This window comes from Rhipicephalus microplus, chromosome X (assembly GCF_043290135.1).
Source record: "Rhipicephalus microplus isolate Deutch F79 chromosome X, USDA_Rmic, whole genome shotgun sequence".
Taxonomy (NCBI): Eukaryota; Metazoa; Arthropoda; class Arachnida; order Ixodida; family Ixodidae; genus Rhipicephalus; species Rhipicephalus microplus.
Window position 1 is genome coordinate 142,787,131 of NC_134710.1, and position 22,459 is coordinate 142,809,589.

Here is a 22,459-nt window from a genome sequence, read left to right on the forward strand (position 1 = left end):
CGCTAGAACCAGAGATCGCGCCAGAAAAGGGCCCGCGTATTCTAGAATGCATCAAGGTAGAGTATGCTGAGAACGAGGCCTTGGCCGGTCTGGAGGTAAAGACGATGTCGAAAGACGCTCCTTGCGTGGATGAGGAGAGTGCCAGCAGCCCTAATGGGCCCAGTAAGATGCTGCAAACCTCCTTCGTGCCTCAAGAGTACGTTTCGACATCGTCAAATGTAGGCCTAATTAGCACAGTGGCGAATCAGAGCGAGGACGCGACGCTTCAGGAATGCAGCGATGCCGTCGGAGAGGGCCCAGTTAATGGCTTCATCAGTGTTGACAAAGCTAATTTGGCCCGACAGTCCGTCGTGACGCAGAGTTCAAAAATCGTTATCGGGAGGGAAGACCTAGCACCAGCTCCAACGAGCTTCCCAACTTTTGAGGTCCCGAAGCGACATGATGATGACATCGAGGGAAAGGAGGTACGCAAACATCGCCAAAAGAGAAAGAAGAGGAAGCGTACCACACTGCCTAAGCCTAGGGCTGGTCCCACTCCGTCCCGACAGAGACGAAAGGCTAGGCCGTTAATCCGTTTCAAGAAACGTCAATGGCGGCGTTCATGGAGGCACAAGCGGCGAGCCAGGTGTAGAGGGGGAAAAGGAGGTGCGTCACCCGAACGAAAGGCGCGGTTCATTTCGACGACTTCGGGAAAGCGACCTCGCCCGATAGTTCAAAGTCGAAAAGGCACAACGGCTAAGTACTGCGTGGGGGCAACCACAAAGACACAATTATCCAGGCTTCCCCCGTGTTTCTGGCGTCCCTTGCACATTCCTGAGGGGAGCCGACCGAAATGCAGATTGAGGCGTGACAGCAGGACACAGTCTGGCGTTCGTGCTTCTTGTAACCTCTGGCGTGCTCGAAAGCCGCCGGGAACGCGACCCCATCGTGTGCGATTCAAGCGAATCTAATTGAGAAAAGGGGGGCGGTCAGTTTGAAGAATCGTTGCATGTGCGTGCTAAGTATGGTTACTTAGTGTTGCTTTGCAGATGGAGACTTCAGTCATAATTTTTGCAAGTTACGTGATGCGGTGTAAATTGTTCAGAAGGGAAACCACCGAGCCAAAGGCTGAAAGTTAGCATCGAATTAGTTTAATCATGAGTGCGAAAATTTGCATAAGGTAAAAACCGAGAAAATGTGTCATTTTTCTAGTTGTTTCAAAGGTTTAGTGTGGCATCGTATGCCTCCACTGCCATGGGGATGTGGCATAAATGAGAATTTGAGGAAGATGTTAGCATAAACCGAATGACTTCGTAAATTGATTAAGATTGGCGTGACCCGGTACAGTTACCGTTGCGCGCATTAATAATTGAGGTCTATGAGCATGTTATTTTTTTCCTTTCGTCGGTTGTTTTCTGTTTGTATGTACGTATTTCATTGTATAAGAAGTGTATTTTGAGTTATTTTCTTTTTGCTTGGTGCAATGGTTGTTTTTACTTGTTGTAATGCACATTGAAGGATTGCACTACAGTAGAGGAGCGCACCTGTTCCGTTTTGTTTCGTAGTATACATTCGTGCAGTGTATTCTGTATTGATGGCTGCTGTACACGGCTATTTCCTTTTCTTGTTTGTATTGCGCCTTGATATTGTTGCGTGTAACTGAAGCTGGTACTCCAACAATTTGTTTGTTTTTTTCTTCTGTGTTACTTTGATGCACTCTGCCTAGTTATGTTGTGTATGAGAGGGACAGCCCTCATGTCTCCCTTGTTGGTGGTGTTTTGTTCCTTGTTGTCGAAAAAATTCCCCTCTGTGTGAACAAATGTTATGAATAACATTCTGAAAGTGGGGGGCAATGTCACGGACGGCCATTTTTGGCGACACCGCGTCACGGCAATTAACGGGCGCCCTACTCCCCGACTGACCATGAGAAACGGCGGCGCATGAAAGGGAGCCGAGAAGTGCAAAATGGGGTGCTCTTCTTAGAACGTCGCCGCCGACGGTTAATCCTTTTGTAACTGTGGCGGCGTCTGCAAGGTCGTAGAAGGCCGCGGTATACCCCGAACAAGGATTAGACTACGAGACACACCGGCTGAGAGCCAAACGTTTGACCGTTCCCACGGGGAAAAGCGTGGGAAACGCTCTGGTGGCCCAGCCGTATGACAACAACCCGACAGGTTGTCACTCTCGCTAGTTGACGGCCCTCTCCCAATTAAAAAGGGGTGGGGTCAAAATATTTTTGGGGCGGAGTTCCCCATCAATTAAACGCGCATGATTGGACCCAGGTAGAGGTCTCTTGTCCCCAAGGAAGAGAGCGAGGAGACACGAGGGGGATTTAAGCGCAGGATTTTGCCCTGCTAGGCAGACTAGTCGCTGACCAAGATGGTGTAGAAACAGATCAACAAGCATCTCTTCTAGAAGTTTTTAGTGTGGCTCTGTATCGGCTGGCCACCTTAACTTAGCCGTTCGTCTAGTTGTGACGCGATATTAACGTCTGCAACGTAGACATCGGGACTTCGCCTCGAGTTAGCTCAACCTGCTCGAAGTCACCTGCAAGCACTAGCCTCCCGGAGCCACCAGCGTTGCAACACTGCCGACATCGCAGTCGTGCCAGAACTCTCTTCGACTTCTCGCATCCGATCGTCGGGGACACAACGCTGCCGGTCATCACACGTATGCCTTCACCTGTTTATATCTTCGAACTTTCTCCTGCGTAGTTGTATTGTTGTTAGTTTGTGTAGTTTGTAATAGTTCTCTCGCGTAAGCTGATTTATTGTTTTTATATGTATTTTTAGTTGTATCAAGTGTTGATGTATTTTGTTAGTTGTATAGAAGTGTTGTATTAGATCCCGTGTGCTGCCATATCACTAGAGTAAAGTTTGTTTTGTTTTCTCACGTCTCTGATCTCTTCACTGTCTCTGCTTGCGTACGGAACGAACCAACCTGCTGTCATTCCCGTCGCCCACTTCGCGCTGGCGACGCTAGAGTGGCAGCTTGTAACAACCACTCTTACAGTCCAATCAGAACACACGGATGTGTCTCTCCTCGCCACAACCTCGAAGACCCACGGCCTCTTGCACACTCATCGGTTCTCCGCCGTCGCTCAGGTTTCTTTCACACCGGTTCCCGGAATGATCGACGACGGGCGTTGCCATGTCGTGGAAAAGCGCCTCCGAGTAAGCTCCCGCGATGCCGGGCTGACAGGCCATCAATACAATTGGCCCGTGCGCCAATGCCGTCGCCTCCGCTGATTCTGATTGTCCGGCGGACGCGCATGTGTACCTTCCACGTGTACCGGCCACCTGCAGCCTGGCTTGGTCTCCTGTAAGGCGCCATAATTGAACCCCTTGGGGCATGGGAGTTGTGGCGTCCTTTGTGGCCAGCAGACAGTCATCGTCCCGCATTCCGGTGGCCCTGCTTCCTTGTTGGCGAGGGGTCGCCGGCCGTGGGGTGGGTAACATAAGGTATTCGGGGAACGCAGGAAGTTCGAGCCCAACAATGTCCCTCGTTAATATTCTGTCTAACCAGCACAAAATATTCGGTCCAACCAGCACGAAACAACAGAGCACACGTCTGGTACTTATGAAGATGTATTCGCTCATGTGTACAAAGCAGTCGACATGTCATTCACTTCAGCACACACATATTATGGGTGTGATAGGATACTGCCCATAATAAGTACATGTGTTATGCGAATGAAAGTACGTTATTTTTTAGTACTTTTCAGCAATGACGCTGTCTTGTAAGAAACGTGTTAGCGCTTTTAAAGCGTGAGTCTGTAAAACTCCAGTTGCCCATGGGCCCAGAAGTTTCTTCATGCTAAACGGTTTGCGGTTTAATGCTAACAGTTCTGATTTGAGACGGCGTCTCGACGTGTCATGGTGAGGACATTCTATGAGAAGGCGACATACGTCTTCATCTATAAATCCACATTCGCATTCGGGAGTTTCAGCTCTGCCAATTCTGTGCAAAAATGTTTTGTGTATGCGGTGCCAAACCTCAACCAGTGAATAGGAGTTTCCATTCTTCTATCTAATGCTAGCGTAATTTTGAATTGAATGAATGGATCGATGTGATATAAGTCACAGCTATTTGTACTTTGGTCAAACCAAGCAGTTTTGCTCATTCTGAAAGTTGTAGCCTTTATAATACTACGCAATTCATTTTTTTTTTTGTGCTTGTCGTGCCGCTTCATCGGCCGCTGTGTTTCTAGGAATGTTGCAATGGCCAGGTATTCACTGAAATTTAATCTCATGTTGCGCCTTGCTTGCTTTGGTGAGCCTTTTCAGCGTTTCGTATGTCATAATATCACTAATCACTGTCGTGTTTGTACTGGAGAATGATCTTAAAGCGGCCTATGAATCGCTGAAAAGTACCCATTTTCTCGTGCCTGCTGTCGAGTTTATAAACTTTATAGCATACAGAATAGCGAAAAGTTCAGCTGTAGTAGATGACGTCGTGACATAATTTAAATGATTTCTGAATATTGAGCTGTGGTACAATAAATGCTGATGTTGAAGACGTAATACTTGAGCCATCTGTGTAAACGTGTATGTACCCTGGATACCGCATGTGTATCTGATAAAGCGCTAGTTGTTGAGCAGCTTGGATGAACATGTCTCTCTTTATGATAATGCCATATACTGAGAATTCAATGCTTGGTATTGTAAGCAGCCACGGAGGATAGTCTACTTCGGAGTTCCAAAATTCACTTCTTGGTATAATATATATAGATTACTGTGTATTTATTCATGAAAATTGCTTTTATCTCTTTGTAAAATCTCCAGTGCCAATGGGTGGTCTTTGTGTTGCGTTTGTAAGCGAAAAAAAATGGCGGCATGTTTCCATTGTTCTCATGACTGGAAAGGGTGGTTGTCGAGTCTCTGCTGTGACAAGGCTGCTGGAAGTCGCTCGTAACCTAGGCAGATGCACAGTCCCCTAGTTAATAGTCTCTGAAGTCGCTCCTCTGAAGTGCGGGAAAGGCCGTGTAGGTCTGCTGCAGAATATCCAATTTTTTTTGTCGTATTAAAGCGTTGTGAACAGCGAGCATGGATGATATGGATCAGCCCCATGATGTCCCGGCAATTCTGCGGACTATATTCACTAGCAAATTCACCTCGTTTTCGAGTTTCTTGATGTGAGGTGCCCATGATACCTGCCTATCAAGTATTACTACCTGAAACCGATGCTGTGTAACAGTCATCAATGGTTCTCCATCTAAATTGAGATTGAAGTTTTTCAACTTCTTACGGGTGAAGGGCAATACAGCTGTCTTTGCGTGCGACAGAACCATTCCTCTTTATTTTAAAAAGTTGTTAATAATATTTATGCCGTCTTGCAATGTAATTTGAATTTATTCCTTCTTTCCACCATTGTTGTTGCTGCGGTGTTTTCTCAACTGGTTCTGTAGACCGTGCACGTATACAATGGGTAAGGTTCCAGTTGAGCGTTTAACATTTACAGGCCTTGTTTGTATGTGTCAGGACTCTAAGAACTTTCTTTTTGTGTGGCTAACCTCCGTGTCGATGACCCGGGCGTCGTCGAAATTGATGCAGTGGTTCATTTTTTCCCTGTGTTCAGCGAGAGCGTTTCGTCTGGCGTTGAGGTTACGTCCTGCCAGCAGCCACTAGGATCTCCGTCAATTACCCTGACGCTGAAGCTCGTGACCCCCCCCCCCTCGACACGACCGAACGTGCGGGATGTTGTCACCATGACTGACGCGCCAACGTACGACGTGCCCGCTCCGCGTATGCCAGGGCACATCACTCCACACCTGCCACAGAGGCAGCCATCTGCCACGTAGACCTGTGCATGAGCCCTCGTGTGCCGACTACTGAAGGGGCTTTTACGACTCCTGGGACGCCGACAGACCCTTCTCCAGAATGCGCGTTTGCTCTATCACATGACATCCTGCCATGATCTCGACGAGGGACGCCAACCAGCAAGCGTGTAACTGGAATTCAGGCATTCTCTTTGACACGTCTCAAGCCTCGTCCACCTCGGCCCGACGCGCTGACCAATCACGTGCCCTCCTTCACACGGTCTTTCGAGCACAGCGTTTTCGCGTCAGTCAACACGAGCATCACCGACCAGCTGCCAACGTTAGCGGCCAAACTGTCACTTCTACGGGCACCTTTCACAGCCACGCCCGCTCGCGCTACCTGGACAACTCACGAATGCCTTCACCAAGCCATCGCGGGACCTGCTCGTCTATAAACACACCCCGGTGCCTTCTTTCTCGGCCACTACGTTTCTCCCAATGCCGACCACCGAAAAAATCATCACGACCCTGTGTCCTTTCACGCTGACAACCTGGACTTCCCAAGTGGACATGTTACGGATTATCTTTCATGTACGTGTTCTTCTTTCTTTTGTACATATGTTTTCGATCGCGTAAAGCACTAGGGGGGGGAGGAGCCTATGTAGCGCCCCGCTAGATTTGGTCTACTGGCCGCGCCGAAAAAGAAGTGATGCGCGTGGCTCATGTGCCGCGAGCCACGAGGAATTTAAGAATGGCCTAGCTACGCTGCTGCCACCGCCGCTCCGCTTCAGCAATCGCCTTTCATAATAAAGTGGCGAGACAACGACACGACCACGTTGGCCGCCGTTCCGTCTTCCTCTCTCGCTACACATGTGTCCAACTTCGCCACAATGATAGCACAAATGACGATTATCGGGTGCACCCCATTCGGTGGACTTTGCCGGCCAGGACGAAAATCGGCCTGCAAAGTCGGGCGATGGGCAAAACTTGGAAAATTTATAGGGGCCCCAGCAGGTGGATGAACAAAACGTGCCATCGACGGCGTAGAGACGCGTAGGGCATCCGTAGGAAAGCGTGGGAGGTTCGGCTTGCGATGATGGTGAGGAATGAACGAACTGCCTGATTTCGTTACAAACGACGTCCGTAAGAGCAGCGGTACTCGAAGGGGACGCTGCATGAGATTTCCGAAGTTCTTCGCGTACAACCTGCCGTATGAGTTTGCGAGGACCTCCCTGTCACATCATGGTACAAGCGAGCATGTAGTGGATATGGCCATCTGACGCTCATACTGCGACAACCGCTGCCGAAGCATGTGTTCCATAATTGTGGCCTCACGTATGAACTCCGACACCGTCGTAGGAGGGTTGCGTACAAGGGCCATGAAAAGTTGCTCCTTTATGCCTCGCATTAGCAGGTGCACCTTCTTGTCTTGTGTCATGTGGGGGTTAATCCGTCGAAACAATCATGACATTTCTTCGACAAACATGGCAACGCTCCCGTTCGGCATTTGAAACTGTGAAGAAAGTGCCTGCTCCGATCTCTCTTTCCTTTCGGCGTTTCTGAACGCCTCGCGAAGCTGCCGCTTGAATTTCTGCCAACTCGTGAATGAAGCTTCGTGGTTCTCATACCACACTTTTGCAGCATCTGAGAGGGAGATCTAGACGTTTTTCAACTTACGACAATTGTTTATGGCAGCGCCCCGGCCGAAATGGTTAAGCCAATCTTCCACATCCTCACCGGCATCACCGTGGAATGGGTTGATTGTGCGAAGCGTATTGATGACACAGGGTACACTAGCGAATGGGTCATGCTTGGTTTGGGTTGCGGATGTGGCAAACAGTCCTCCCGGAAGTTGACAAGGGGCCGTACTGTGGTGGTAGTCCTTGAAGGCGGCGGCTGCTTAGATGGATATCAACAAACCATGGTGCACTGGCGTTGGTTGCTTCTGGTTAAGGACCAGCAGGTATAAGACGTAGCAGTACAGTACTCAGCACGTCCAACAGTCTGACACGAGAGGAAACGATAAACCGGGACATGAAGGGAACGACTGTTTACTTGGCCACAGCAGCCACTCACTTCTTCACTTCTTCACTCTCTTTTTTTGCCACCACGTGGTAAGATATATATATATATATATATATATATATATATATATATATATATATATATATATATATATATATATATAAATACGCAGATCCAGTTTATAATGCCATCACTCTAGGGACCATACGATCACGACCAACAATGCTGAACGCAACAGTGCTGGGAGCTGCGGGTGCCCCACGAATTCCATGAAACCACTTCTCCTCTCCAGGCTTTTCAGTATTGTTCAGCCCCTCAGAGTCCATTGTGAGTCAAAATTTTCGTCTTTCATCAACGGGTTTTGTCCGCTCGCAGGCACACTCGCTCACCGCTCGTCCTCCTCGCATGGTGAAAAGGAGCACTGGGCCAGGAGGAGAGACGAGCGACAAAAGGAGCACAGCGAAGATAAAGAAAACTAACAAGGGCCTCTTTTGTATCATAAAACACGTGTGACTCGCTATTTCGGCAAAATTTCAAAAAATTCTCACGGCTAAGTATTATTTGCAAACACAACCATAACCCCACAACTAAATTTCGACCTCCTGGTGGTTTCAGAGCCCTATATGATTGATACCCTACAGGAACTTTGCTAGGCATGTAAGGTGTTTTTCTTTTAGTACTCATGGAATAAAATTGGCTTTCGGTGAAAATGAAAAAGTGTGGATGCATGCCTCAGTGGTGTGTGGTACTATGTACATGCACACCATCTCCAGCTTCCATGACATGCAATGCAAAAGCATGGTTATACACTTGACATCTACATCAAAGTGATCACATTAATAAGTTATCTAATTTTCAAGTGTTCTGCTTTAAAAAGCCCTAGGTTTCATAACATGACTGGTTGACAGCCATAAATAAAAAAAAAACAGCTTACACGTTTTATGTTAGGTGTCTTTTATTAATGATTGCTATCCACAACAACCACCCCATAAACTTGGTTGCAATCTTGTACAACTGTGCACACTGTGCCATAATGGAATAAAAGCATCTGGACAAAACTCCAGGGTTCAATAACAAGGTGTATTATTTAACATGTACATATCTCCATCTGTGTGTGATCAACCAACACAATGACATTTATAGGTCTTGCCAACAATTAAGAACAAGTAAAACACATATACATACAAAAAGAACACATTACAACAAAAGCATTATACTTCTACTGTTTCAATTGAGCATAAGAACATAACATAGACACAACCAGCCGAAAAAAATATACGGGACTCTGGAGGCAACTTCTTCTAAAGGACACCATTTTTGGACTTTTTTTCCAAAGTCTCAAATTAATGTGTCATGGCAGATTTTGATGAACACAGAAGCATTGTGGGCTTCTGAAAAAATTAATAAGCATGTTTAAAATGTGATACTGAAATAATAATTATCACAATTGCCAGCACTGCCCCACTGATACAAGATGCATTCATTTTGAGTAACCCATGCAGTGAAACGAAAGCAATGAATCTTGGCAGCCAAACAGGAACAAAGACCACATACACTGTCTGGAAGAAAGGAAAACTTGTCCAACAGTGAGCCACTTATGATACCATGCTCTTTCTAAATGACGTTGGAGAAATGGCAGCGGACATTGGATGAGCCTTTTGTTTCTCACTATCAGTTGGCTCACACAATACACAGTTTTATCTACATCGCAAACATATGGTAAGATTATATGTAGGTCTTATCAAATGATGAAATAACAGGCACAAAAAGTAATGTTGTTTGCAACATCATAAAGTTACGGCGCACCTGCCACATCTTATATATGGCACCTTTCATAAAAACCAACATTGTAACATTCATTAGCCATCATGCAGAAATCCTTCAGATAAAATCTGACCAGCAAGGCTTGGCTAGCAACTTGCAATATTCTGGAAGCAATACTATCTCCAGCCGGTGTACACATGACTGGTGAGAGCATCCGTGTAGGGCATGAAAAAGAAAAATTAAATTCTGGAGGCAGAATTTTGGCTACAAAATTAAACAGATATTCTTCTTTCACAGGACTGCGCCTAATATCTGTATGCTAAGAAAGCTCTACCACTACCGTACACACAAGACTTATGTGGTAGTCAGGTGATCCGTGAAACCAACAATAACTTGCACAAGCAAAGCAACAAGTACTGTGGACTGCCTTCAAGACCAGGCAACTATTTGGTAGAACAATGATCAGGTTGGAAGCTTAATTGGCGCCACCAATGAACACCAGTGAAGGAAGCAAAATGCTGAGGACACCGGAAGACTGAAGTGTCCAGAACCTAAAAATAAGTGCCTAGTGACGTATGTGAAAGATGCTGTGAGTGAATATTTTCATTTTTTTATGTTTTCAAACAGCCCTACTGAATGTGCTCCCAGCAGAGTACAAACGTGCATACGTCCCCTTAAACAAAATGCTTTAGATACATAATTTTTAATTTTTAAGCAAAGTGTATTTTACGATGTTGCCTTTAAAAAAAGTAATGTAATAATCGTCAAGATGATGATGTGAAAACCAGTTTGTCTACAGGTGCACAAATAGCTTTTGATGCATATATTGACAATTTACTCTTATTTTACTGTTACCTTCATCAATAGTACACTGCACTTTTAATGTACACTTGGCTGATTTATTTTCAACTATTTTTAAAATAATACACGAACATGTCAAAGGTTTACATGGTAGTTGCCACAAATTGCAATTGCAATATAGTTTGCATGACAGCTGTTTTTTTTGTTTTGCTACAGTAGACTTGCGATTATTCAAACTCTGATAATTCAAGCTTTTGGTTCATTCAAATAAAATTGAATTTTTTGGTTGGCCCTTTCTTCTTTCAATGTATTTAAAAGCCTCTTAATTCAAACTCGATCATTCGGTTAATTCATACTTTTTGCAGGTCCATACCAGAAAATATCAGTTGCTTTCCTACTATCATTTAAAAATTTGTGTGATTATATAATCCCAACAGTCTAAAAATGAAAAATAAGCCCCTGAGGACTTCAAGGAAAAAGGCTTTGCAAGTAAACAAAGGGTTGAAACAAAGCACACGCATGGTAAACCGTAATGCTTCTCAACTAGTATAGAGAGCTTTGTGCTGAAGGCACATACCTGTAGCAATGAAGCAGTAGGCAACTCTTGATTTCTTTAAAAGGTCTGATCAGCAGTAAATGGCCAATAAACTTGTGAACTTTACACCCCTGTTTTCTGTTCACTGCATGCAGTTAGGGCTTAAAAAGACTTTAAACATTTTTAAATGTGATAAAATTATAGCCTAATCATAATGTATGATGTCACCCCCCTCCCATAGTCATCTATCTGACAATTTATGATAATTCAAACTTCTTGATAATTCAAACAAAATTCAGAGGTCCATTCAAGTTTAAATTAACGAGAGTGGACTGTATGTAGTTTAAAGAACAGGAAACCCGACAACCTGAAACCTGCACTATACAGTTGTTTTTCTAGCCAGTATAGGATTTATAAAATATAGATAGCTTTAGAATAGAAAATAATGCATCTTGTTATGCATATGCTGAATAAAATTCAACACAACGAAACATTTGCACTGCATCTACCACCTTCGAGCTCTAGGAAATAAAAGTGAGATAATGAGACGACGCCACTTACACAATAACTGCTTATTTCGGTTGATCTGTGCAAACGTATTAGCGCACACACAGCACTTGTCCTAACAAAGCTTCTCCATGGTGATGAATTCATGTGGGCATATACAACCGAGTTAGAACATCTTGAGCAGCATAATGTCAATGGTTTAATTTTATGAAGGCGAAATTGCAGAAGCAAAAGCTTGCTGCACCAATCACTCCTCCAGTACTTAAGGCACAGCATCCAGCAACAAAACAGTAGCAAAGTTGGCGGCATCGAAAGGTGACACCAAGTCCTCTGACGTTAGCTTTAGATAAATGCGTCATTTCTGAACTTCATGGCTTGGATAAGATGCTGAAAGCGCGGTGCAGCATGTGCACCAATAGGAGGCCCCTTTTTTGGGTACTCATAGAAAAGATAGACTTTCCAGTCCTTCCTTAAGTCCTTCCTTAAGTTTTTCTGAAACCATTACAATCAACTAGTTGTATGTCCTAAAATGACAGTGTCTTGAAATTTTAACAGCATGAAATGACAAATATAGAGACGCAAGAGATTTTAAAATATAGGTGTTTAACTTGGCAATTAAGTCAGCAAGTTTAACAACTCTTTAGCCACCTGAATGACAACTTCAACGACTTGAAATTTTAGGGACATATTAGTAATAGACTAAATAGACATTAAATTATTCTGTTAAATTCCTCAAGAAACCTTGGTTAAATTTAGTCTCCCACCTTAATTTTCTGCCATTTGTAACTACTTCCAAAAATATACTGAAGTGATTAATAAGGAGCCATCTTAGTACTCCAATTATATATCTATAAACAAAAACTAATCTTTACAAGTGATACCTTATACAGAAATTGGCAGCAGCCACACCTATTTATATCCTGACCACTGACTTGCAAATGCAGGAGATAACCTGAGATTACAGTCTAGTATTTTACACAAAAAATTACTATATCATTTTGGACTGGAGGCTCAATAAGTTCCGAGGTTTTATGTGCCAGAACTATGATGCCATTATAAGGGTTATGGGCCTACAAGCTGGCTATTTGGTCAAAATAAAAATACTAACACTGAGTTTCGTAAAAAACATCAACCTATTCACTGTGTTTGACCTACAGAGAGTCAGGAGCGCACCACACCATGCAGGACTGACAAAGTGGCCAGATCACCTACAGTACTAATTTTGAGTAGAATTTGGTGAATTGTGTGAAATCCAGATTAGTTTCCTTTTTTTTCTTTTTTTGAATTCCATTTCGTTTATTGCACCTTAAGGACTTGAGGGTATTACTTTATGTACAAGCAAGTATCCTTCAACACTCCGTCTGGCTGCCAAATCTCCAAGCTTCGTTCATGAAGAAAAAAGCAACATTGAAAAATGTGAAAAGGCAAACGATGCATGCCCTCCTTGCTGCTGTATATTTGGTGATCTCCTGACCTCACAAGCATGAGCATGTTCATATTTATACCAAGACTGATGTTGACTAGTGCATAATTTCATTTAAAATACAAATGCTAACACTGTTAATCTACCAAAATGGTGGCTGAATATTGACTAAGTCAACATCTGGAAAGCTCCAGTTTCGTCACTAAGTGGCTTTGTAAAGCTACAATATAAGCACTATAGTACAATCTGCTGAATGTGTGCACCATGCTACTTACACAAACTCAGTGATGACAGGCTAAAGGGCAGTACAAGCATGTGTCTCTGATAGTACAGTGACTAATCTGCACAATGATAAAACACACTACAACTTTTTTTGAGCAAGAGGAATGTTAAAAATCAAGCAATATAACAAATAAAAACAATCCTGAGCCAAAACTTATAAAACATCAACAACACAGAGCATTAATAAATGGGGCACAACCAAAACCTGCACAAAGCATACACTGCAATTACATTACCTTTAAACTAACAGCTATGTCAATTTAAAGATGACATGCCAATTTTCTGCAGTATATTTAAAGAGTACATGTAAAGCATTGCTCCCGAAAGGAACAAACACAAAGGACAGAACTGTAAATAATTTTTTTCACTTAATCTACTTGAACTTAATAAACACTAAGAAAAAGTACACCATATTCACTTTCCTTTAACTAACCTTTTATATAACATTAAATTTATCTCACACAAATGCCAGCTTATTCACCTAGTCACATGCACCTGTTGTAGTTGCAGCCTGATCACTTGGACATGTTTTATTGCAAAACACACCAATAGCACAACAATGATTATCAAAAATATTTAGTAGCTTGCAGGAAGTGGAGAGCAAAGTTCGTTCAAGAGAAATGACCACAACATGCTTCATAGTGCTTCAAAATTCTTACTTAAGAAGGCAACTTCAATAAATTATTTGCTACATTAAAGCTTACTCGTGTAAAACTAGCACAATAAGGCTTTTAATTTGCCTTGACAGATTGAATTAGGAAATGCACATACTGCACTGATGTAACACTCAGCCAAGATAGTTGTAATAGTGATGCTTATGTGTACGATAACAAACAACAGTTTATAACCATTACCAGGGCAAATTAGACATTGGCTGAAATGCACAGCAGTAGCGTGCTCCTTGCCACTTGATTTCAGGTTGCGCATGTAGCACGCAAGAAAATAAATTTCTTCTGCAGCCCCCCATGTGAATGAAAGCAAGAAAGCTTCTAAGGGCAAAAATAAAATGTTTTAAACTATCATAAAGCAAAAAGTGGTTGCATAAGGAAGCCCAAAGAACATGCTGTTCTGCCCAGCCGCTCAATCAAAATACAAGAAACTATCAATGCCAAAAGTTTGCAAGCAATGGCTTCTGATAAAGAAAAAAACTGAATTCCCCCATAATTTAAGCCGGCAGCCTGTAAAGCTAAACAACACTTTGTTGGTTTTTCATAATGATGATAGACGTAAACTTAGCAAACGGGCTCTGAAAATATGGCTTTCCTGCTAATCCCACTGCCTGCAGAGTTTGGCCTAAAGTAAGCACACTAATCTGCTGAAGCTGTTGAACAATGAGTCAGTCGCTGTGGTTTAACAGCTTTTTTTTTTTTGTAGATAGGGTGACTACAGTTAGCAGTACTTTGATTCTTATGTCATAAACATCTTAGTGAATATAGCCAAATGAATAATCTTTTAGTTTTGTGTAGAAAGCATGTGTCCTGAGACAGACCTCCCATCCCTTATGTGTTCAGGTAAATGGTTGTCAGAAAGTGACTACAATAAGTGAGAACAATATTTTACCCAGCTAGAACTTCTAAACTATAGCACCCAGCTTCAAAGACTTTAATCTTTTAAGGATGATAACCAGATGGCACAGCTGCCCCGTCATATGAATTTATGTACATTGACACGACTGTTTCATCACTGCCATTTTACAACACATTACTTCATTTTTGATAATATAAAACCTTAGTGAAGACTGATAACAGAGGGAAAGAAATGCATGGTTAAAATGCTGAACCATCAATCCTTAAAGAAGTCTTCTTGTATATAGTGATCCAAAAAGACAATGACTGTGCATTCCTGTTTTATGTACTGGTGGGTGACAAAAGATGAAACAGAAAATATTTATAGGCAGGTTATTAAAGCAATTTTCTCACTGCAACATTATTTCAATTATGCACACGGCAGATACAGTGCTTCACACACAGCCACAGCATTACTGTAGGAATAAAAAAAAAGTGTCAACAAAGCCACCACTGTCATGGCCAGCCTGCTGGGACTAGAAAGTGGAGCATTTCCACAATGTAGGGTTGGCAAAAACCTACTCAACTTAATGAAACCTCGAAATAACTGGAAATTAGGAAAGAAGCACTTCACTTTGATGATTTCATTATACTTATAGTCACATAATAGAAAAAGAATCTCCATGAATGAGTGAAACTAATGACATGTCTGGCTTGGGTGGATTGGTATAGCTTCTCCCTCATTTTATACTTTAGGGTGCACTTCAATTGCCATTTATCATTAGGAAATGTTAGCACACCTCATCGACAGGGATGATTACCCCAATGCAGTCCAGCCATACATACCGTAAGTGACCGCAACACACAGAAGGTAACCTAAAAGCAACAGTATTACGAAAACATAAATGTGATGCACGTAAGTATTCGCAATGGCTAAATGGTTGCTATATGACGAGAAATCTTTCACAATTTTGTGCCTTTCGGCTGCATCATTTTATAAGACACGTACATAGAGAAAATCGTCAATGTAAAAAAAAAAACTCGTACACAATAATGAAAGTGTACCAGTCTCGTCAGTATCATCAGTACGAATAACAAATAACACACAGTGCTTCTCGGACATGATGAGGCGTTTGCTTCCAACTCTCCATGTTTTGTTCTATTGTCACTTCTGATCACACAACATCAGTACAGGTTTCAAGGCAAGCTTTAAGAAAATAGGTCTTACATCAGGTCAACCCGTTATAAAAATAGGTCTGTTTGGTTGTTTGTTTGCTTTTACATACAGAAATAGCCCTGTGCTCAATTACATACTAAAAATAATTACTATCTCAAAACTGAACATTTAGAGAACTATAGCACCAAGCATCAAGCAAAATTCCTTGCTTAAAATTTTGCTCAATGCTGTCATTCACAGGTAAAAGACAAGAAAAATAGACAAGTCACTGTAAGGCAGAAACCTTGTTTCCTTTCTTTCTCACCCATTCATTAATTCCTAAAGCACTTGGAATTTGAGCATTCCTGCTGTGCAGGGGCAACCAAACATGAGAGTTGACTTTATGCTTAGAACAAAGCACTGTCTTACTAAAGGCGGCTAAAGAGGGCAAAAACTGCATCTCCAGCAAGACATGCTTCCACGAAGCAGTGCTGTTAACGTTCCAGCATGCGCAGATAAGCTGAAACAATTTTTCTACAATGTTGCACAATCGGGACCTCGTCATCCAACAAAATATGTGTAAAGCTGCACAGAGGATACATTAAAATCTTGCATGAGTGCCACTAAAACTGAAAACACCGGTAAAATATACATACAAGCTTTCGTGCATGCATATTTTCATACTCTGTAAGATCAATTATTCTACTTGCCACCATCTCTGGGCAGGTTCAGGAGATGTCCAGTTATGTGTGCCTTTCGATTATATGTACAGATATACAGCATAGATTAGACATGACTCATCTCTACAGTAGTATAAAGCTACGATTATTTACAGTTAAAATACCACAGAGAAAACAAGGCAAATATACTGACTTGGGCACAATTCAACTAGTGTCAAGTTTCATGTTAGTCAACGAAAACTTGTAGAAGACAGTACTTCGCATGCACTAACACAGTCTCATATGCAAAGCACCTTTTTCACATTAGGCAACTGAGTCTTCACAATAAACTTAATGTTAAACACATGGGCAGCATCAGTGTCAGAAGCCAACAAAGCTACACGACTAGGTAATTATACTCAAGAAAGGTCAAACCTCCAACAAAGTGCCTGAGGCACTGGAAACATTTCAAATACAACTACATACTATATAAGCTTTAAGAACAGCAAGGTTAAAATATCTGTGACAAGCCATAGTTCGTTCAGCATACAGATTTCGAATAAAGTGCAGAAAATAATACAAAACACCAAACACACCAACTGCTACCAATAAGGCATCAGGAGGACATTTTACAAGGAAGATTCTTCTGGCCATCTCAGCAGTACGTACTTATATAACCAGCTCCAGAACTCGTGTAGAGGCACTGAAGCATGGTTGAATGTTTCTTCATAGCCATGTCTAAGACACAGACATTATGTTCTAAACCATGAGACCACTGGCAGGTGACCACCATGCATAACCACCAGTCAACTTTGCACAGTTATAACACAGGAAAAGTGATAAATCACAGGGCCAGATCTTTTGGGCCCAGTATGAATCATATGGCACTGCATAATGACATACATTTACGGCTGATGCAAATTCTTGGATGAAGTACAAAGGCAGCAGCCCCAGATATCTTATGCTGGCTAGGTGTAGTGACAAATCAGCCAGTGGCCCCATTTCTGGCACCTGAAAGAAACAAACGATGTCACAGAGTTAACTTAGCTCACGACAAATATTTCTAAAGCTTCCTTTTTTTTCTTTTCTGGCACATAGTACTGAGAACAATCATGATAAAAAAATAAAAAAGCTAAACACTGGGGTATTTTCAAGTGCCACTACCATGACATGATAATGAGGCTCACTGTTTCTTTTAACATACGCTTAAATCTGATCACATAAGCATTTTCGTAAATAAATTCCATTCAAATATGACTGCCACAGACAGAATCAAACTCACAACCTTGAGCTCAGCAGTGAGATGCCACGGCCACTAAGTTACCGTGCTTCGGGCACTGAAACACTTTTGATTGCGTAAAAGTCGATTTAGCCAGCAGGATAAGTCCTAGTCATTGACAGACAAGATTTTCGTACTCTGCATAAAGTATGCAATTTATCATAAGGTTTTAAATATACACACTTTCACAGATCACAGTGATACTGCCAAATTAGTTTCTAGATGCCTATGGCTTTAGGATATAATAAAGGTGATCAGGTGATCAACGTCCTTCGAGCAGCTTACCTGACACAGGCCCTAGATATAAAACGAGTAATTTTTCCAACTTAAGTCGGAGCAAATGTTGATTTGAACAGTGAGAACACATTGCAATCAGTCATGCTTAAAAAGAGTAAGAGGAAAAGAATATATAATGTCCATTTATGACCACGCTAGAGAACTTGCAATGTACTTGATGCTAACTTGTGTTATAATGTGATCCATGTTTACATGAGCTACATGATCAAAACAGATCTCAAGCAACATGAAACAACTTTGTTGCTGTGTGGGCTGTAAATAAAGCAGTTATCGACATTTCAAACTGTGATATCATGTGCAAGGCATATGGCAAGTGAAGTGGCTGAGAGGCAAGAAGAGAAGCTCTTCCTGACACTGCTGATACACATGGAACATAGTGTCGCTGTTTGCCGTCAGGAGTTCTGTTCTCGATTAAAACAGCAGATCTTCCGTTAATGATCACCACTTTCACAGGAGCTGTGAGTGCACACTGCGGTATTCAATAATTTTGGCCACTATTTCTTACCTCTAATATGAATTTGATTGATTTGAGACAAAATTGCACTATTCGTAGACCACTTGATGAAATTGTTTAAATATAGTGGTTTTTGGCTTTGAAAGCCACTGATAAACAGTGTTTCGCCCCAATTTACTAAGACATAGCACTACACGTCCTTGAAACAAAAGATTACATGTAAAAGGTTGCAAAAGGTGATAAAAAAGTAGTATTTCCGTATTAATCAACAGAAAAAAAGGTTTTTACTGCCTTATATAATCTGTTACTTTAGAAGAATGTTATTTTGTATTAGAATATGTTAGTCTTATCATTTAAAAAGGGGGGTGGTGCAGCTTGGGAGTGTAGCGGGGGGGTTCAGCCACCACCCGAATCAAAGAGCTCAGCTGTGGTTGTAGTCATCTATTCATCCAATGTTTTTCCAAGTGTACACAAATGACACAATTGAAAGAATGCCATTTTTTTGCTTGTTTGCTTTTTGATGATTGATATGCTCCCTCAGGATCTCGGCTAAGCAAAAAGACAGCAAAAGAACATGCTCAAGAATACACGCACGTGATCTTCTGCGAAGATGGAGGATTCCTTTTTTTTTTTCACGCTCATGTGAGAGCATCTAGTTATGGCACAATGCAACTATTAACAAGGATATCAAGGAAAACTGTCATCATAAAAATACCAAAACAAAAGACCCTTCCACATAAGGTGGCGAAGACCCATCAGAAGAGGGGTGCTGGTGGTTCAGGAATTCTAAGAAAGCTCTAGAACCCATAATAACCATTAGCAAAGGGGAGCATGACATTGCACTAAATGTCCTGAGTGCAGTGATATCTGAAAATATTCCTGTAGAGAAGGTGGACAAACCGAAAGTGAGAATGTTTCTACAGACAAATGAATGGTGGGTCGGTCTCTGGATCTGGTGTGTTCCGACGACTACACCATTAAGTTGAGAAACATGAATATTTCAAAGCTATGTCTCAATATATAGCGGTGTCAGTAACTACTGATCAAACTATCGATGACCAATTAAAATCAGTTGTTGACATGTTTGTCTTGTCACCCAGAAGTGTGAGTGCTTTAATACCTTCATTCGTGGAAGTTAAATTTGTGGATTAAGCAAACTCATTTGAGAGAGGCCGCATTGAGGTTCAGAATTTAATATTCGAGGATGTAACAGTGTTTATAAGTGATAATGTCACTTATGCTACGAAGTATTTTAAGCAGTACATAAAGGCCCCGCCATGGTGATTTAGTGGCTAAGGCACTTGTCTGCTGACCTGCAGATTGCGGGATCGAATCCCGGCTGCGGTGGCTGCATTTTCGATGGAGGCGAAAATGCTGTAGGCCTGTGTACTCAAATTTGGGTGCACGTTAAAGAACTCCTGATGGTCAAAATTTCCGAAGCCCTCCCCTACGGCATCTCTCATAATCATATAATGATTTTGGGACATTAAACTCCACATATCAATCAAATCAAGCAGTGCATAAAGCCACTTAACTGGGGTGCTGTTCCCATTATGTGTTCAACCCATACAGTAAACCATTGTGGGCATTATGTCGAAGGTATCTTTCCCTTTAAAGGACAAGTCATCTGGAAAAGTGTGATAGTCAATGTGCAAGAACCACTGCAAAACCAGCAAAAAACAGCTGGAATTTGTGCACTGAAGCTGTTAAGCAATATTTTGCTTACATTAAGTACTACACTTCTCTTGTGAAGGCAAGTGCATAAAGAATATGCTTAACACTTTGAGGGATTTTCTGTATGTTTAAAATGCATGCTTTTTCTATCATTTCTCTTGCTTGGCATGTACTGCCACACTTCAGGAATATGTGGAATCTCTTTTGTGCGCCGATCTCAATTTGTTTTTGTTTTTTCTTAATGTGGCGCACCGGTTTTCACTTGAGCATCTGAGAGCACACCTGTGGTGCTGCTGGTTCAATGTGTTCACTGTGGCAAGCTTTCTTGAGGCCTCCGTGCAGAGCAACCCACCAGTGATGATGGTCGAAACTTTATTTCTCCCAAAAGAGGGCACCGGCCTCGAGCTCAGTAACGCTTAGAGGAGGTCAGCGGGGATCCCTTGAGACGCTGCGACCTCCAATCCGGGTGGGATTGCCTGCCATTTCTATGCCACCAGTGAGCCATTCGGCATATCTTCCAGGTGCACCGTGACCCACCAATGGGTCACGAGTGGTTCACGACATCTAACACTAAAAAAAAATTTCTTCTGATTATTTATAACCTTTTACAATGAGAATCATACCTCTGCGTTCATGTTTGATGAAGTTATCCCATCAGCAAGCAGACGCATGCTTGTAACATCGTGGCCGTGTAGGAAGAGCACAGGCCATGACCCTCTGGTGGCCCACGCCGCACTGAACGTGCTAAAAAATGTACTTTTTTTCTATCATTTTTCTTGCTTTGCATGTGCTGCCACACTTCATGCACCGATATCTCTACGTTGTTTTGTGTTTTTCTTTCCAAAGCAGTGCACTGGCCTTTACTCGTGCATCTGAGTGCTCGCCCGGTGCAGCTGGTTTTCGGTTTCATCCTTCTAGTGGGGATCCCTTTTAGTGCCAGAAAACCTGATGTCTCTCTAGTCAGCCACTTGTTTCTTTCTCGTTCATTGCTCCCCTCACCGCAATTACCATAATTACTGGAATCTAACGCGCACCTTTTTTCCGGTTAAGCGAGTTCATAAATTGCATGTGCGTTAGAATCGAGTACGAACAAAAAAATTACGGTCAATCTATTGCCATCGGCAAATCCAAAATGGCCGCCCCCTACATGCTTCGGCATGGCGCGTCGGCCATTTCTGCCTATGTGTTTCCCATGTGCGGCACTTCGTACGTGTGCTGAGGAGTTCGTCATCTAGTAGTGCATCAGCATCGACGGCGTGGAAGGGCCGACTCCAAAAACTCTAGTGCACCACGATGCCACTTTTAAAAGAAAAGTCATTGCGTGTGCAGAAACGGATGGAAATCGGGCCGCATCGCGGTCGTTCGGAGTTCCCGAAACGTGCGTGCAGGACCGGCGGAAACAAAAGCAGAAGATTGTCGACAGCAAAGCTTCACGCAAAGGCTTCAGTGGACCACAGCAGGGTCGGTTTCCGCAAATTAAAGAGCTGCTCGGCGAGTATGTGCTTGAGCAGCGAGCGGCACAGCGGCCCGTGACGACAGAACTGTTCCAAGTGCGGGCTATGCAATTAGTCTTAGAAAAAGGTCTAATGCGAAGCCAGTTTAAAGCGAGCAGGTGCTGGCTAACTAACTTTATGAAGAGGAAAGGCTTTTCCCTCCGAAGGGGAACATGCATATGCGAAAAGTTTTGCGGAGGAGTACGATGAAAAGCTTCACAGTTTTCAGAGGTTCATCCTAAACTTGCGGCGCAACAACGGCTACCTGCTTGGGCAAATCGGGAATGCCGATCAGACGCCTCTTTACTTCGACATGCCTGGCACCACAACCGCCGAGAAGAAGGGGGCGAAGCAAGTTCGCGTGCTGACATCGGTCCGTGGTAAAACTACAGTGACGGCAATGCTTTGTTACACGTCAGATGGGCACAGGCTTCGCCCGTACCTCATATTTAAATGGAAGACGCTCCCGAAAGAAGTCGTTTTCTCGGGTGGTGTGATCCTGCGGGCCAGCCAGAAAAATGGGTGCGTGTTGCAATCGATGTCTTACGTTTTTTTTTTTTTTTTTTGCGGTGGAAATCGGGTGCGCGTTACAATCGAGGGCGCAGTAGAATCGAGTAAATACGGTACATATGTTTTTATGTAACACTAAATTTACACAAACAATGCCGCCATGGTTGCATTTCATGTGTTGGAGATTCTGAAAAGCTGACTTCATCTCCTTGACGATAACACGAAGCTTTTTCCCTCATTTTGCTTTCTGGACGAGCCCACGATTAGACAGTTTTCTTCCGTGCATTTACTCACGCTGTTCGCCAATGCTATGGAGGAGGAGCATGCCTGTTGCTCAGCTGCTTGCGAGTCGAGTGGA

General features: G+C 42.8%; 1 protein-coding gene across 3 annotated transcripts in view; it reads right to left on the reverse strand.

Moving 5' to 3' along the window:
- Positions 1-17,118: 17,118 nt before the first annotated feature.
- The window catches only part of LOC119176655 (endonuclease/exonuclease/phosphatase family domain-containing protein 1), an 80,842-nt gene continuing 75,501 nt past the window's right edge, over positions 17,119-22,459 (reverse strand). For all 3 annotated transcript variants that reach the window (XM_037428013.2, XM_075877912.1, XM_075877914.1), the window contains exon 11: positions 17,119-17,405. The gene's annotated coding sequence lies outside the window, so the exon portion shown is untranslated. The remainder of the gene's footprint in view (positions 17,406-22,459) is intronic.